The following is a 13,544-nucleotide window of genomic DNA, read 5'->3' as shown; positions in this document are numbered from 1 at the left end:
GTGATGTAATTGGCACTGGGAATTCCCAGATCAGGAAACTCTTTCTTCCAGTGCAGGTTGGCGCCTTCTATGCAATTTGTAGTCCTAGAAAGTTCCCTAGAGCATTGATAGACTTAAATGATTGGCCCACAACAGATAATATTTATTGGAAGCAATATTTCAATGCACTTTCTACAATAATAACAATAATGCTAATAGTAAGAATAATAGTTAATATTTAGAGAGATCTGTTTCTTTATATACATTATCTTCCTTGATCTTCACAATAACCCTGTCAAGTAGGTGCCACAAGTATAATTATTCTCATTGAGATGTAATGACTTGCCTATAGTCACAAAACTAGCAAGCATCAGAGACTTGCTTCATACAAAAATCTTTCCAGCTTCTCAGTCCAGAACACTTTCCATCATTGTACACTGCATCTTATAAAAAGTGTCTACTTTCTTTCCTTTATCATCCATATAATTGAAGGGAAGAGATGATAGGGGAAAGCATGATGAGCGATGGAATTATTCACATTCATGACCATACCGCCCATTTCGGGATTACCAGTCCCCAGGAGGCTCTCTTGAGTGGGAAAGGAGCTGAAGGTATGTAAAGCCCAAACTATATAAATAGCTATTTCTTTCTCTTCTCCTCTTCCTCCTCCTCCTTCTCACTCTCTATCCAACTTTCTGAAGAACTATTTGGTCCAGGATGCAAAGAGTCTCTTGGGATAGAACAGGAGGAGATTAGAGAGGAGGGAAATGGGAGTGTGTGTGTGTAAAAAAACCCAGATTCAGTACTTTCTCTGATCTGAAGCCAGCAGGCTACCTCATGCCATCAGTGGTTTGTATAAACACCTGCTGTACCAACATTTTTACCTGTATACATCCTAACCCAGGTATTGCAGGTTTCTGTGAAAACCTATGATTTCCTGAGTTATGAGAATGGGGGAAGAAAAATATGGGGGAACAAGCATTCATCAAGCATCTACAATGTGTTTGGAACTGTGCTTTATAATTCTTATCTCATTTATATGTTTTAAAATTATTATCTCATTTAATCCTCTCAATAACTTTGGGAGGTAGGCACTAGAAGTGGATAGACAAGTAACCGTCTTTGGTTGGTGTCTCTCCAAGTCACATTAGACCAGAGGTCATGATTCACACTAGCATCATCTAACAGCTCCTAAAGCAGCTTGCCTTTGTGATATTCTGAGAAGTACTGGAACCTGTTGGCCTCTTGGGCCAATTTAATCATAATTTTCCACCCTTCTTATTCTCAGTTGCTTTCCACCTGCAACAGGAGTGACAGATTGCTGATTGTAGTTATTGTCATTGTGGTCATTTAGTCAGAGTTATACAAAAACTTGAGTTTTCATATGTATTCTAGATATGAGTACAGGATTCTTCTGCTTAGATTCACAAGATTTCAAATGCAGAGCCTTGAAGAATTTCCATTAGGCAGCTTCATCTTGTCCTTATCAGAAATTCTTGTATTGTAGTTTGTGGATTAGCTAGTTTCTTCATATTAATCTTTTGTTTTCCTCAAAGTTCTTAGCCCACTCATTGTCTTACACATTAAAAAAGAATCTGCATTTATAAGAGGCCTTGCTATTGTAGAAGACTCCTAGTAAGGAAATTTTCCCTCTTGATGAAGAGAAGTAACTTCTTTTTTCAATTTACATTCTTATAAGTTGGCAGTGAGTTGGCTATGTAGCTGTTATTTGTCAGAGGCCAGCCTTGAACCCAAATCTCACCTAGGCCTCCTGTTTCCACACATGAGGAGAATGGAAAAGTTTTCTGTTCTCTATGTGCCACATATGGCTGGGCTGTCCGTTATACTGATGGTTGTAATATGGTAATAATGGTAATGTCCTGGTGAGAAGTATGGAAGTACTTCCTAAACAATCTGAGTAGCTGCAGATTGGAATGTGTTTTGCACATTTAGCAGTGAAATGTCCTCTGTAAGCATCAAGCAAATAGCCTTCTTCCTGGAATGGATTAGATAGTTGGTCTAGGAGACAGGAAGAAAGACTTGAAGATAATTTAATTAAATCTGGGATTAATTCTCATCCTCCTAAATCCGGCATGCCAGATCCATGTGCAATCAAATTCTGCCCAACAGCAGATTCTTGTGAAGTTAGGATTTAAAAGTGGGATCATTTGGGATCAGTAACTTGGCAGGCCAGGTAGACGAATCTGAGCCAAGATTTAGTGGGAACTAAAAATCAAATTTAGCAAAAGCCACAGACTTCTACAAAGCCCATAAGCCAGCCCCCATACCTAGAAAAAAAGAACAGAAGGAAGAGCATAGCCTACATATATTCCCAAAGGGTAGGAAATCAAATAGGACCTCAAGTTGGGGTGTATGTGGGTAAGGCAGAATGACACATATTTTAAGCAAAGCTAAGTACTGGAAAAAACATATCCAACTCTTGTCCAAGGTCAGATGTTCCTCAATTAAAAATGAGGAATCTAATTCATTCTCATTTTAGTCCTCTCCTCCTTGCTATAGCAATTGCACAATACTCTATGATTTCTGACTTGCCTCAGTCAGTTAAAAATATTCTCCTTTGCTAAGAGCTTTTTGTCAGAAAGAATATTGACATAGCTGTGACCTAAGACCCAATATACTTGCTTTCTCATTTTGCATTTTGATATTTTGTAGATCCCAGATGGCTTGATTATGGCATCAGAAAAACTGTGCCCCTAATGACTATTGCAGCAGAACCAGGACTGAACCTTCTCTTACAGAAGGCTTGTGGAAAAACTAAATGAAGAAAGCATATTGCCAGACCTTGTTAGAGCCAAGGCCACACATTTACTCTGAGGGGAGGAAGTACTTCTCCACTGGGGGGAAATAGACCTTTTCTTGCTAGCTGGATGGCTGATATCTTGGCTCACATTAGCAATGGCCCTCCCAGACATCCAGTGTGTCATTTCAAAAGCAGTTAACCTGTTCTCCCTCAGTAGTATTATTGATCTGTCAACCCTGTGCTTTCAGGGGACTATGGGTCTTGGTAAAATAAGGGTTTATAGGACTTTGAGAGTTGGAAGAAATTTTTGCATCCATCTCTCTACTCCTAACTGAAAGGAGTTAGAAGCCTCCACAGTAACACATCCCAAAAGTGGTCACCCAGTCTCCATTTGAAAACTTCCATAAATGGTTTGGAGAACAGAATGGCATCTTAAGATTTGTAGTTAGAAAGGCTGGCATTTCCTCTTGTTCTTAAAGATGATTGGTTGACTATATATATATATATATTGTTTTTTAATCTGGAAGATAGAATTGAGTCAAAGCCAGGTGTCCTTACAGGAACACACACACACACACACACACACACACACACACAATCTGGGAGACATGGACTGAGAAGATAAAGGGGAGCAGCAGTGATAGGGAAATAGCTTTCCCCATCTGATCTAAGACTTAATGAGTTAAGTCAGAAAGACTCAGCAAGGCAGGGGCAAGAGAAGTAAGAAGAAAATGAAAGTGGGGCTGAGCTATAGAAAAGAAGGGAGAAATTGAGAGATTTAGTCCCTCACCAGTGGCTTTTTTAGACATCTCAGCACAAATGACTTGAACTTAAGTTGTTGAGTTATTTCAGTCATGACTGACTGTGATGTTATTTTGGAATTTTTTTTTTTTTTTTTTTTTTACAAAGACGCTAGAGTGCTTTGCCATTTTCTTCTCTAGTTCATTTTACAAATGAGGAAATTGAAGCACAGGGTTAACTAGCTTGCTCAGGATCACACAATTAGTAAGTATCTAAGGCTAGTTTGGAATTTAGGTAATCCTGACTCTAGAAAGCCCTATCCATTATAGCACCTCACTTCCTTTAAGTTTTAAAACCATCTTCCTCAAAGACTTAAGTCTAGTTTTTTTCCAACTTCTCTTAATGACTGTCCAGTAATAGATATTATAATAAGCTCTGGTCACTCATTTTACCTAAATATTTTCTAGGTAATGCAGTGGAGAGAGCGTTACATCTGTAGTTCCAAATATCTGAGTTCAAATTCAGTTTCAAATAGTAGCTGTGTGACTCTGAGAAAATCACTTAATCTCTATCTGCCTCAGTTTCCTCAACCATAAAATGGGAATAATGATAGCACTTATCTTCTAGGTTGTTGTGTGGATTCAATGAGATAGTTTTTGTTAGACACTTACCATAGTGCTTGGAACATAGTGGGTGCCCAGTAAGTATCTGTTCCCTTCTCCTTCTGTATATCCTGATTTTTGCAAGAAGGAAATTTAAATTAAGATAGAGAATCAAACCTCTAACAAAATATCAAGAACTTTATTCACTGGGGCTTTTTGTTACTGAGATTTCATTTGATATAAACTACATAAAAACAGTAGAACTGGTGATTATGGATCTGAAGGACCACTATATTGCCTCTAAGCTAAAAATGAGTTGATTGCTGCAATATGGCTTGATCAACTGACCAAATCTCCAGAGAGTGAGGGTAGGCAGAAAAGGATGATGACTGGAGTAAAGATTATATTATAAACCACATATTCTGAAGTCCAAGATGGGAAAAAACCTGGGAGAGATTCAATTTTGCTCTTATCCAGTAAGGATGAGGAAGCAGAAAGGATTTAGTACCAAATGACTATTCTTCACAGTTATATTTATTAAATATATTTCTATGTAGGAAAATAATTTTTTTTAAAAGATAAGTTCCCATCATTGCTAAGAAAAAATTAATTCCTAATTGAGGTTTTAATATGATTATCAGTTCTTCCATCCGGCATTTAGAGATGAAGCTATAAATTCACCTTTTTCTTAGACCCCCAACTCCATTACAACAGGAACCTGAAGAAGTCCAGGACAGAACATTGTCTGGTACTAGTTTTCCTTATAATCAGCTGGAGCTGATACAGGGTTAGGTATACATCTTCTATCTTTAAGGCCCTGGAATAGAAAGAGAATCATTTGATTTTTCCAAGATCCCTGCCTGGAGGAGCTAAATAATGATACACCATTATCAGTTAGCCTCCTCTGTTGATAGAATGAAAGAAAAAAAAAAAGGCTTCTACCACTTGTGTAAGCCAAACCACAGATCTTGGCAATGACTTTCCTGAAAGACAACAAAAGACACATTCTAAGGACTTGGCCTCTTTCCTGGCACAATGTACCTTGAGTCAAAGAAATAGTCACGCTATGCTTGCTCTCTGGGTGAGCTGTGAAGCACACTAACAATTACCATGGGGATCTTTATCGAGTATTTCCTTCCTAGGGATCAACACCACCCCCAGCTTGAGCCTGCTTTCCATCCATTGACTGATGAGATTCTCCTCTACTAAACTGGATTTCCAAGGACCTTGCTCAATTGTGTTTGCTTTTCTATTTTATTACAGGGGAGGAACCCTTTTTTTTAATTGCCTGGGACATATTATTGGAACCTCCTTGATTGATTTATGTAGTCCATTATGAATTAGCTATTGACTCCAAACTTGTACTGATGCCATGCATGAGAAGGAACAAATGTCAAAGTTTTTATAGAAAAGGAAAACAGGTTAACAAGTGGGCAAACATTGGTGCCCACACATTTCAACGAGGCACCTGTCCACTTATTCACCTTCTGGTGATTTTAGGGGATAGTTGTTTGCTTAATGTAAGCTATAGTGGGAAAATGAAATGCAAATGCTAATAGGATCTTTAATTACATTAAGAGAATCATAAGAATCCAGAGCAAGGGAGGTGACAGCTCTGCTGTCCTCTGACTTGGTCAGGCCATATTTAGAATATTCTGTCCAGTGACATCTCAGGAAGGAAATTAAGCTGGAGTGCATTTGGAGTGGGGGCAATTGGAATGGAGAGGGATGTGGGATCAGGATATATAATTGAAGGAGATGACCATGTAAACATTTCTTCTTAGAGATGTGACTGAGGGAAGGCATATAGTTATCTTTAAGTATTATGGAAGAGATTGGCCAATGAATCTAATTTTATAAGCAATCTCAGCAAACTCAACTGGTACAGTTCTCCATACGAACTTTGGAACATGGACATCCTATCATTGGTTTTTGGTTCAATTGACTAAAGGATGAAACAAAGCCTTTTTGGCTAAGCTTTAGAGCTGAAATGGAGGAGTCAATAAAAGTCACTAGCCAGTTAAAGCATGTCTCTTGGTCTGGTTCAAGTGACTTTGAGCAAAGAACATTAGCTCCTGTAGGCTTCTGCGATGAGGAGGGGCCTTATTTTGGCACGTGATCTTGTTGTTGCTTCTCTCTCTTATGTCTGCTGTTTCCTACTTTTAAATGAAAGAGATTAAAGGTGGTCAATCAGGAGAGTGAGCCTGGAGAAGAATGGGAATTGAAGTCCATGCAATCCAAATTTTTGTGTTGCTCTTCTTGCTATATCTTTACAGTAAATACTCCTTTGTAAAAAGCTAATTGATGTTACTGCTGAAATGAAACTAAGTAGCAACCTTTCGTTTTTAAGAATTGGAAGAACATACCATAATAGGGTCTTGAATTGAATGCAGCAGAGAAAGACAAGCAAAACCTTGGAAGGGTAGAACCTTATCACACCGGAGAAGGAGATTTAGCTAGGTTTGCTCCCGAACACTGAGTTCAGAGTCTCACAACACACATATTTAAAAAATTTTAACATGATAAAGGGAATAGACTTGTTCTTCTTGATTCCAGAAAATGAAACACAGATTAATGAATAGAAAGTACATGGAGGCAGATTCAGGGTTTGATGTAAAAAAAAATTTCTCCATAGTTGAGTTATTCCAAATGGAATGTGTACCTTTAAGGGTAGTAGATTTCCTAACTCAAGAGTTCTCTGCAAAGACCAACTTGTCAGTTATCAGGTGGAAAGGACCTTTGTATAGTTACATTTATATTTCTTACAAGTTATATTTCTTAGGCCATTTTCCTTACACTGGCAGCATTCTGTTCCTTTATCTCAACTCCTTTGATGAACCAGTTCAACTTTACATTTGAGTTTCTTGTCTCCTTATCCTTTTGTCAATCATGTCTTAACAAGCTTTACCCATTCATGATCTGCCAAAGAGAACTGTTAAAAAAAATCCCACTATGCAGACAGATTTAGGACAAATGCATTTTACATAATCTAAATTTGTTACTTAGCAAGACAATCCCTTCATATACTTCCAAACTGACCCACTGTCTCATTCACTATAGTGGTCCAAATCTTTTCATTCCTCTTCAAGTCTCTCATAATTCCCCTCTTCCTACTTTTTTACTTGAGAACCTTCTCTCATAATTTGCTGGAAAAAAAGAGTCCATTTGCTGAGATTTCCTTCTTTATGCTCATCTTACATGACTCAGATGTTTTCTCTCACTATTGCCTTCCCTTCTGCTTCCAATAAAAAAGTGGGCCTCCTCTCTTCTACTTGCCCTTGTAATTCCCTTTTCATCCTGTTTTCTTCAGAAGAGTTACCATTTTAGTATCCTCACTCTTCATCAGTATTTAATTTTTCCTCGTCCACTGGCTGATCCTCTTCAACTTAGGAACAAGGCCACATTTCTCTCATCTTTAAAACAACAACAACAACAACAAAAAAAAAAAAAAAAACACCCCTCTCACTTGGTCCATCTTTCTTCATTAGTTATGATTCTCTATTTCTCCTCCCTTTAGTGGCTAAACTCCTTGGGAAAGCTTTCTATGGCTGGTTCCTCTACATCCTGTCTTTCTATTCTTTTCTAAACTCTCTATAGACTGGCTTTTCACCTCAATATCTAAGCGCTCTCCAAAGTTACCATTGATCTCTTAAACTGTCAAATCCAGCAGACTCATCTTAATCCTCATCCTTCTTGAGTTCTTTTTGAAAAAAATTGTCAGTATCAAGTAACACCTTCTCTTTGATACTCCCCTCCTATTTCTCTGACACGGCTCTCTCCTGATTCTCTTCCTACTTGTCTGGCCACACCTTTTCCTTTTGCACCTGCTTGTCTACTAACTGTGGAAGTCTTCCAAGGATCTGTCTTGAGGCCTCTTTTCTTCTCCTATTTTATTTTGCTTGGTGATCTTATCAACTCCCATGGATTTACTTATCACATCTATTCAGATCTATTTATTTAGCCCTTACCTCTTTCTGGACTTTCCTTTTCAATTTTCTAACTGCTTATTGTGTAACTTATAGTAGATGTCCCATAGACATTAAATTCAAGCTATCTATGACTGACCTCATTATTTTCCCCCTCAAAACCTGCCTTGTTCTGAAGTTTCCTATTATTGTTGAAAGCACTAACATCTTAGCAGACACCTAAACTTGCAATTTGAGGGTCCTTCTTAATTGCTCACTCTCGCTGGTCCTATCAATTCTGCTTTTGAAGCATCTGTTATATATGCTTCTCTCTGACACAGACATAACCCTGATGCAAGCTTTCATCTCCAACCTAAGTAAAAGCCAGCTGATTGGTCTCCCTGACAGAAATTTCTTCCCATTTTAATTTACCTTCCACTTGGGAATCATGGTAATTTTTATATCACTTCTAACCCAGCCTCCCAACTTAATATCTGCCAGTGACTCCCTATAATTGTCAAGATAAATGTGAAAATCCTCTGATTGTCTTTTTTTTTTTGAATGCAGAAAAAATTTTATTTTACTTTCTTGCAAGAATATGTGCTTAGATTAGTAGACATACTTTTGAAAATGCAAAGACAGTATTTTATTTCCTATCCTGAAGCGCAAACCCTTTCCTTGATTCCTCATTAATTGGATCTTACAGAAGTTACAGAATGTGAATCTCCTCTTCTCATTACATAGCCAATCCCTTTCCCTAAGGAACTTACATTCTAACATTCTTTTTGGGGAAGATAAATAAGGAGGAGGAAGGGGACAAAGTTCTGAGGGCTCCTGTTCTAATGTAAAACCTCCACCCCAATTGCATTCTTTGATATCCTATTAGATCCCTGCCTCCCATTTCTTAGGTTTCAATTTTCTAATTTAAGTTTCTTTTCTCCAATTTAATTTTTATAACTATGGAAACTAAATCCTCATTCCATTCTCACATCTCACCCTTTTAAATCCATAATTTGGTTTCCACATCTTTTTCTAATCTCTCAAATTTGGCTAATACTTTTTATATCCTCTTCATAAAAGTCTTTTAACCTCTGCACAGATCTTTTGTAGGATAGCCTCCTGCTACTGTTAATATCCTAGCAACTGCTGTTAAGAAGGTCAGGATGAGGATTGCTATTTCTTGCCATTTTCTAAACCATGACTCTAGCCACTCAGTCAATGATAATTAATCCCTGAAATCTCTTCTCATTCTTTGGACAGGGCTGTACTAGGAGTGAAACTATCTTCTAGCTCCTTCTACCTTTTCATCTTCTTACCCTATATTTTCCTCCATATATTCAATGATCCAATAAAACTACTCTCACTGCTATTTCTCACAGAAGACATGCCATCTTCCTACCCTGTGCCTTTCCAAAGCCTGTTCCCCATTTGTGAATGCCCTCCATCCTCTGCTGATTCCCTGGCTTCCTTGAAAGACGCAATTCAAGTCCCTCCTTCTTTAAATATTGTGTCACAGTTCTCTTTTATCATCCTGACTTAGTTTCCCTAATTATCCTGACTCAGTTTCCCTGAATTGTCCTGCCTCAATTTCCCTGAATTGTTCTGCCTCAATTATTCTGCTCAATCCTGCAAAAACTATCTCTCCCTCTCAAACATCAGAATATTTGATAAGAATAAAAGATCTTATATTTTAGAATATCAGAATGCCTCTCTCAATTCCAATATATCAGAATATCAGATACCGTTTTATCAAGATGCCTCCCCCTATCCTGTCAGAACCAGATTGATAGTCCCTTCCTGCTCTCAGTGCTCTGACTCTGCACCTACCTCAGTCTATCCCTGTAGCTGAGCCGAGCCACGTGTATATATATGCCATTGAGAACTCACATTGTTTGCTGGATTCTTGGAGACGATAGTCTCATTCAGCCCTGGGACCAAACCATGGATCCATTTGGTTCTAGTAAATCTCTCCCTTTCAAATAAAATATTAAATACTTTCTAATCTCTATCTTGCCTCAGTTTCTCCAGCATTACAAAGAAGCCTTTATTATGGTCTCTTTCAAAGCTAGTGACTTCCTTTTGAGATTGACTCTAATTTATACTGTATGTATCTTGTCTGAACATAGGTGTTTGTGCACACGAACCCATTAGACTTTGTGCTGTGAAACAGTCAGGAGGTACATTGGAAAGATTACTAGATCTGAAGTAAAATTGAGCTGAGTTCTAATCCAGCTTCACATATGTACTAACTGTGTGATCCTGTGATATCACTGAACTTCTGTCTGCCTCTATTTACTCATTTGTAAAATGGGGACAATAATAGCACATATGTCTGTTGTGAAGATCAGATGAGATAATATTTGAAAAATGCTTACCACTATGTCTGGTTTCATAGTAGATGCTATATAAATGCTGGTTTTCTTCTTCTATTCCCTCTTTGAGAGCAGAGACTGTTTTTTGTAACCTTAAGGTACAGTGTATTAGATGCGCTCGATGCCAAATAAATGGTTGTTGATGTTAGTTGACTTGCATAAAGTGGACTCTGCCATCTCTTCTATCTTTACCCATCTTTAGAAGCACTACAATGTCTGGCATTTGTTTCGGAGTTCTCTGCTATGCTTTGTTTTCTGTAACCACCTCAGAGGCTGGAAGGAGGGAGAGAGAAGAGAAATGAGTACCTCTTAACACTCTCCAGGGACACCCTGTGGCCAAGGGCAGGCAGCTGCATGATGCTGTAATTCTAGCTTGTGGAAACTTTCTTTTGGGAAGCTCTGTGTAGTTATCCACCTCATCTGGCCATACTCCTCAGGGATGGAGCCAGAATTTCACAACAATTTTGACTTGCTGGAATCTATTCCCTGATGCTTTTCACAGCTGGCTGGTGGGTAAAACTGGGTTCAAAACCCAAACCCCAAGTCAGTCTTAGCCCTGTTTCACATCAGCATCTTTTGTGCTGCCTAGAAAGACTACTTCTCAGCCTTCTGAATATTTGTTACTTTTTTTTTTTTTCTTTAGTTGGTCTGTCTTCTTGTTGTTTTCCATTTAGGGTCTATTTAATAGAATCATTGTTGGAGTGAGCTTGCATAAGAAAGGACTGTTGGATTTGGAAATAGGATAATTTTGGAGATTGTTTACTCTGACTCTCTCATTTTATTTATGAAGGAATAGAGACCCGGAAAGGCAAAATAACCTGTACATAGTGATACAGTACAGGGTCTTCCATTATTAAATTCAATGCCTTTTACTTTAAATTCAAGGCTTTTCCTTTGTCCTCACCTCCCTTCCCCTTCTCTCCCCTCCCCTCCCCACTCCTCTCCTCTCCTCTCCTCCTTCCCTTCCCTCTCTCTTTCAAAAAGCATTGATCAGGAACTTACTGTTTTCCAGACACTTTGTTATATGCAATAGATAAAAAGACAAATATAAGACAGTCCTTGATCTCAAGGAGTTTGTATTCTATTGGGATAGGAAGCTTGCACAGAAAGATAAGGGAAAATATGCATTTAGAAAGGCCCTCTCCCCTCCCACCCCCATGATGTGAAGAGAAAAGTTTTTTTTAAATTATAACTTTTTATTTACAAGATATATGCAGGGGTAATTTTTCAGTACTGACCTTTGCAAAACCTTCTGTTCCAACTTTTCCTCTCCTTCCCCCCACCCGCTGTGAAGGGAAAATTTTTTAAAGGAAACTGAAACATCTTCCTATAAGAAGCAGACTTTAGCTGAGTCTTAAATGAAGAAGGAAGATAAGGATTTTAAGAGGTAGAAGGAGGAAGGAGAATATTAAAGCAATATAGAAATAGTATAAATAAATGCTTGCATAGTTGTGCCAGATCCAAATACAAGCAAAAATATGGCCCCTGCCCTCAAATAGTATCAACTGAGGGAAGATAACATGTGAAAAAGGAAGTGAAAAGTAGGGGTCAAGATAGAGAATGAAGGTGTTGAGAGTCAGGCATGATCCATTCATGTTTACTGAAATGCATTTAATTTGGGGCTTCATTCAATTTGTATCAAATATTCCACTCTCCAAGTGTTACTGTTAAATAATTTGCAAGGTACTCTAGGGGCATACAGAAGAATTAAATATGCCCCATGCTTTAAAGAGCTAATATTCTAGGTGAAGACGTAAGAATGAATGAATATAACATTGAATTAAATGAATATGATGATGAAACAGGAACAAGAAATATTTGCTCTGACATCATCATGAAAAGAAGTTTAGAAGAAAGGGGTATATTATAAAAAGAGCACAGAACTAAGATGAGATCCTATATCACATCTGCCTTTTACTAGCAATGTGACTTTGAATAAGTCATTTCACCAATAGAAGGGCTTCAATTTCTTCATCTGTGAAATGAAAGAATGAAACTAAATGATCTTAAAAATCTTTTGCAGCTTGAAAGAAAGTTTATGATTCTATATTCTAGGAAAGAGAGTGGGCAATAATGATTATTTATAAGATTCATATAGTACTTTAAAAGGTTTATTTAATGAATTATTTACAAGGTTCTCATTTAAGTTTCATACCAATTCCATGGAGGTAAAGTGCTATTATCATTCCCATTTTACAGGAGAAAAAACTGAGGCTGAGAGTGGTTAAATATTCCACCTGTTGTCATACAGCTAGTTAAGTGTCAAAGGCAGGATTTGAACCCAAGGCTTTTCTTAATCCAAATGCAACACTTTACTCATTGTGCCACTAGCTTGTCAACAAACGTCATACAAATAATACAATGGAATTTGAGCTCAGGTCTTCTAACTACAAATTTCAGCATGTAAAGTAATATATCGGTATTAAGTGGCAAATATTTGATAAAGAATATTAAATTCTCTTCTGATAAATTTAGATTCAATCTAAAAGATGAAAAATTCGATGAGGTCCTAGGTAACTAGGTGGGGTTGGCAGAGAAAGCCTGAAGTAATAATTAATTAATTATTAATGTTATACTGATAAAATTATAATGCTCCCTGAGACCCAGCAGTGAAAGGCACTGATGGGGATCAGTTCAGCTATGCAGTCCCACCCCTGTGGAGATCTTGGGAAATTTCTTATTTTATTTAATCAGAAAGTCAAGTTATCATGTCAAACCCTCAAGTATTTCCCTTATAAATATGACTATGGCCTATGCTATCTTTGCTGAATCTATTTTAGGTTAGCCTACTATTGACATTCTGTCTCCTAGTGTCTTTCTTCTCACCCCTCCCTTTTCCTCATGGTGTCTTTTTCCTTTTTATATCTAAGGTGCTATAGCTAAGGGTGCTAAACTCCTCTATTGATCCAGCCTATCTGTCAATGGTACACTCCCACCTCATGGCATAAGTCCCTTTCTTGTGATTAATTTCTTATGGTTCTCCTGGCACAGGGATTCTCAAACTACAGCCCGCGGGCCAGATGCGGCAGCTGAGGGCGATTTATCCCCCTCATCCAGGGCTATGAAGTTTCTTTATTTAAAGGCCCACAAAACAAAGTTTTTGTTTTTACTATAGTCCGGCCCTCCAACAGTCTGAGGGACAGTGAACTGGCTCCCTATTTAAAAAGTTTGAGGATTCCTGTTA

General features: G+C 37.9%; 1 long non-coding RNA gene across 1 annotated transcript; it reads right to left on the bottom strand.

Annotated features, from left to right (window-relative positions):
* Nucleotides 1-224: 224 nt before the first annotated feature.
* On the bottom strand, nucleotides 225-6,475 carry LOC116421346. Its single transcript, XR_004231675.1, has 3 exons — nucleotides 4,765-6,475; nucleotides 4,153-4,214; nucleotides 225-1,998 (listed from the first exon to the last, which is right to left on the bottom strand). It is a non-coding gene; the product is annotated as an uncharacterized LOC116421346 (long non-coding RNA).
* Between the last annotated feature and the right edge of the window lie 7,069 nt (nucleotides 6,476-13,544).

This window comes from Sarcophilus harrisii, chromosome 2, assembly GCF_902635505.1.
Source record: "Sarcophilus harrisii chromosome 2, mSarHar1.11, whole genome shotgun sequence".
Lineage (NCBI taxonomy): Eukaryota > Metazoa > Chordata > Mammalia > Dasyuromorphia > Dasyuridae > Sarcophilus > Sarcophilus harrisii.
The sequence above is the reverse complement of the archived record's forward strand: the minus strand, read 5'-3'. Positions and strand labels throughout refer to the sequence as shown.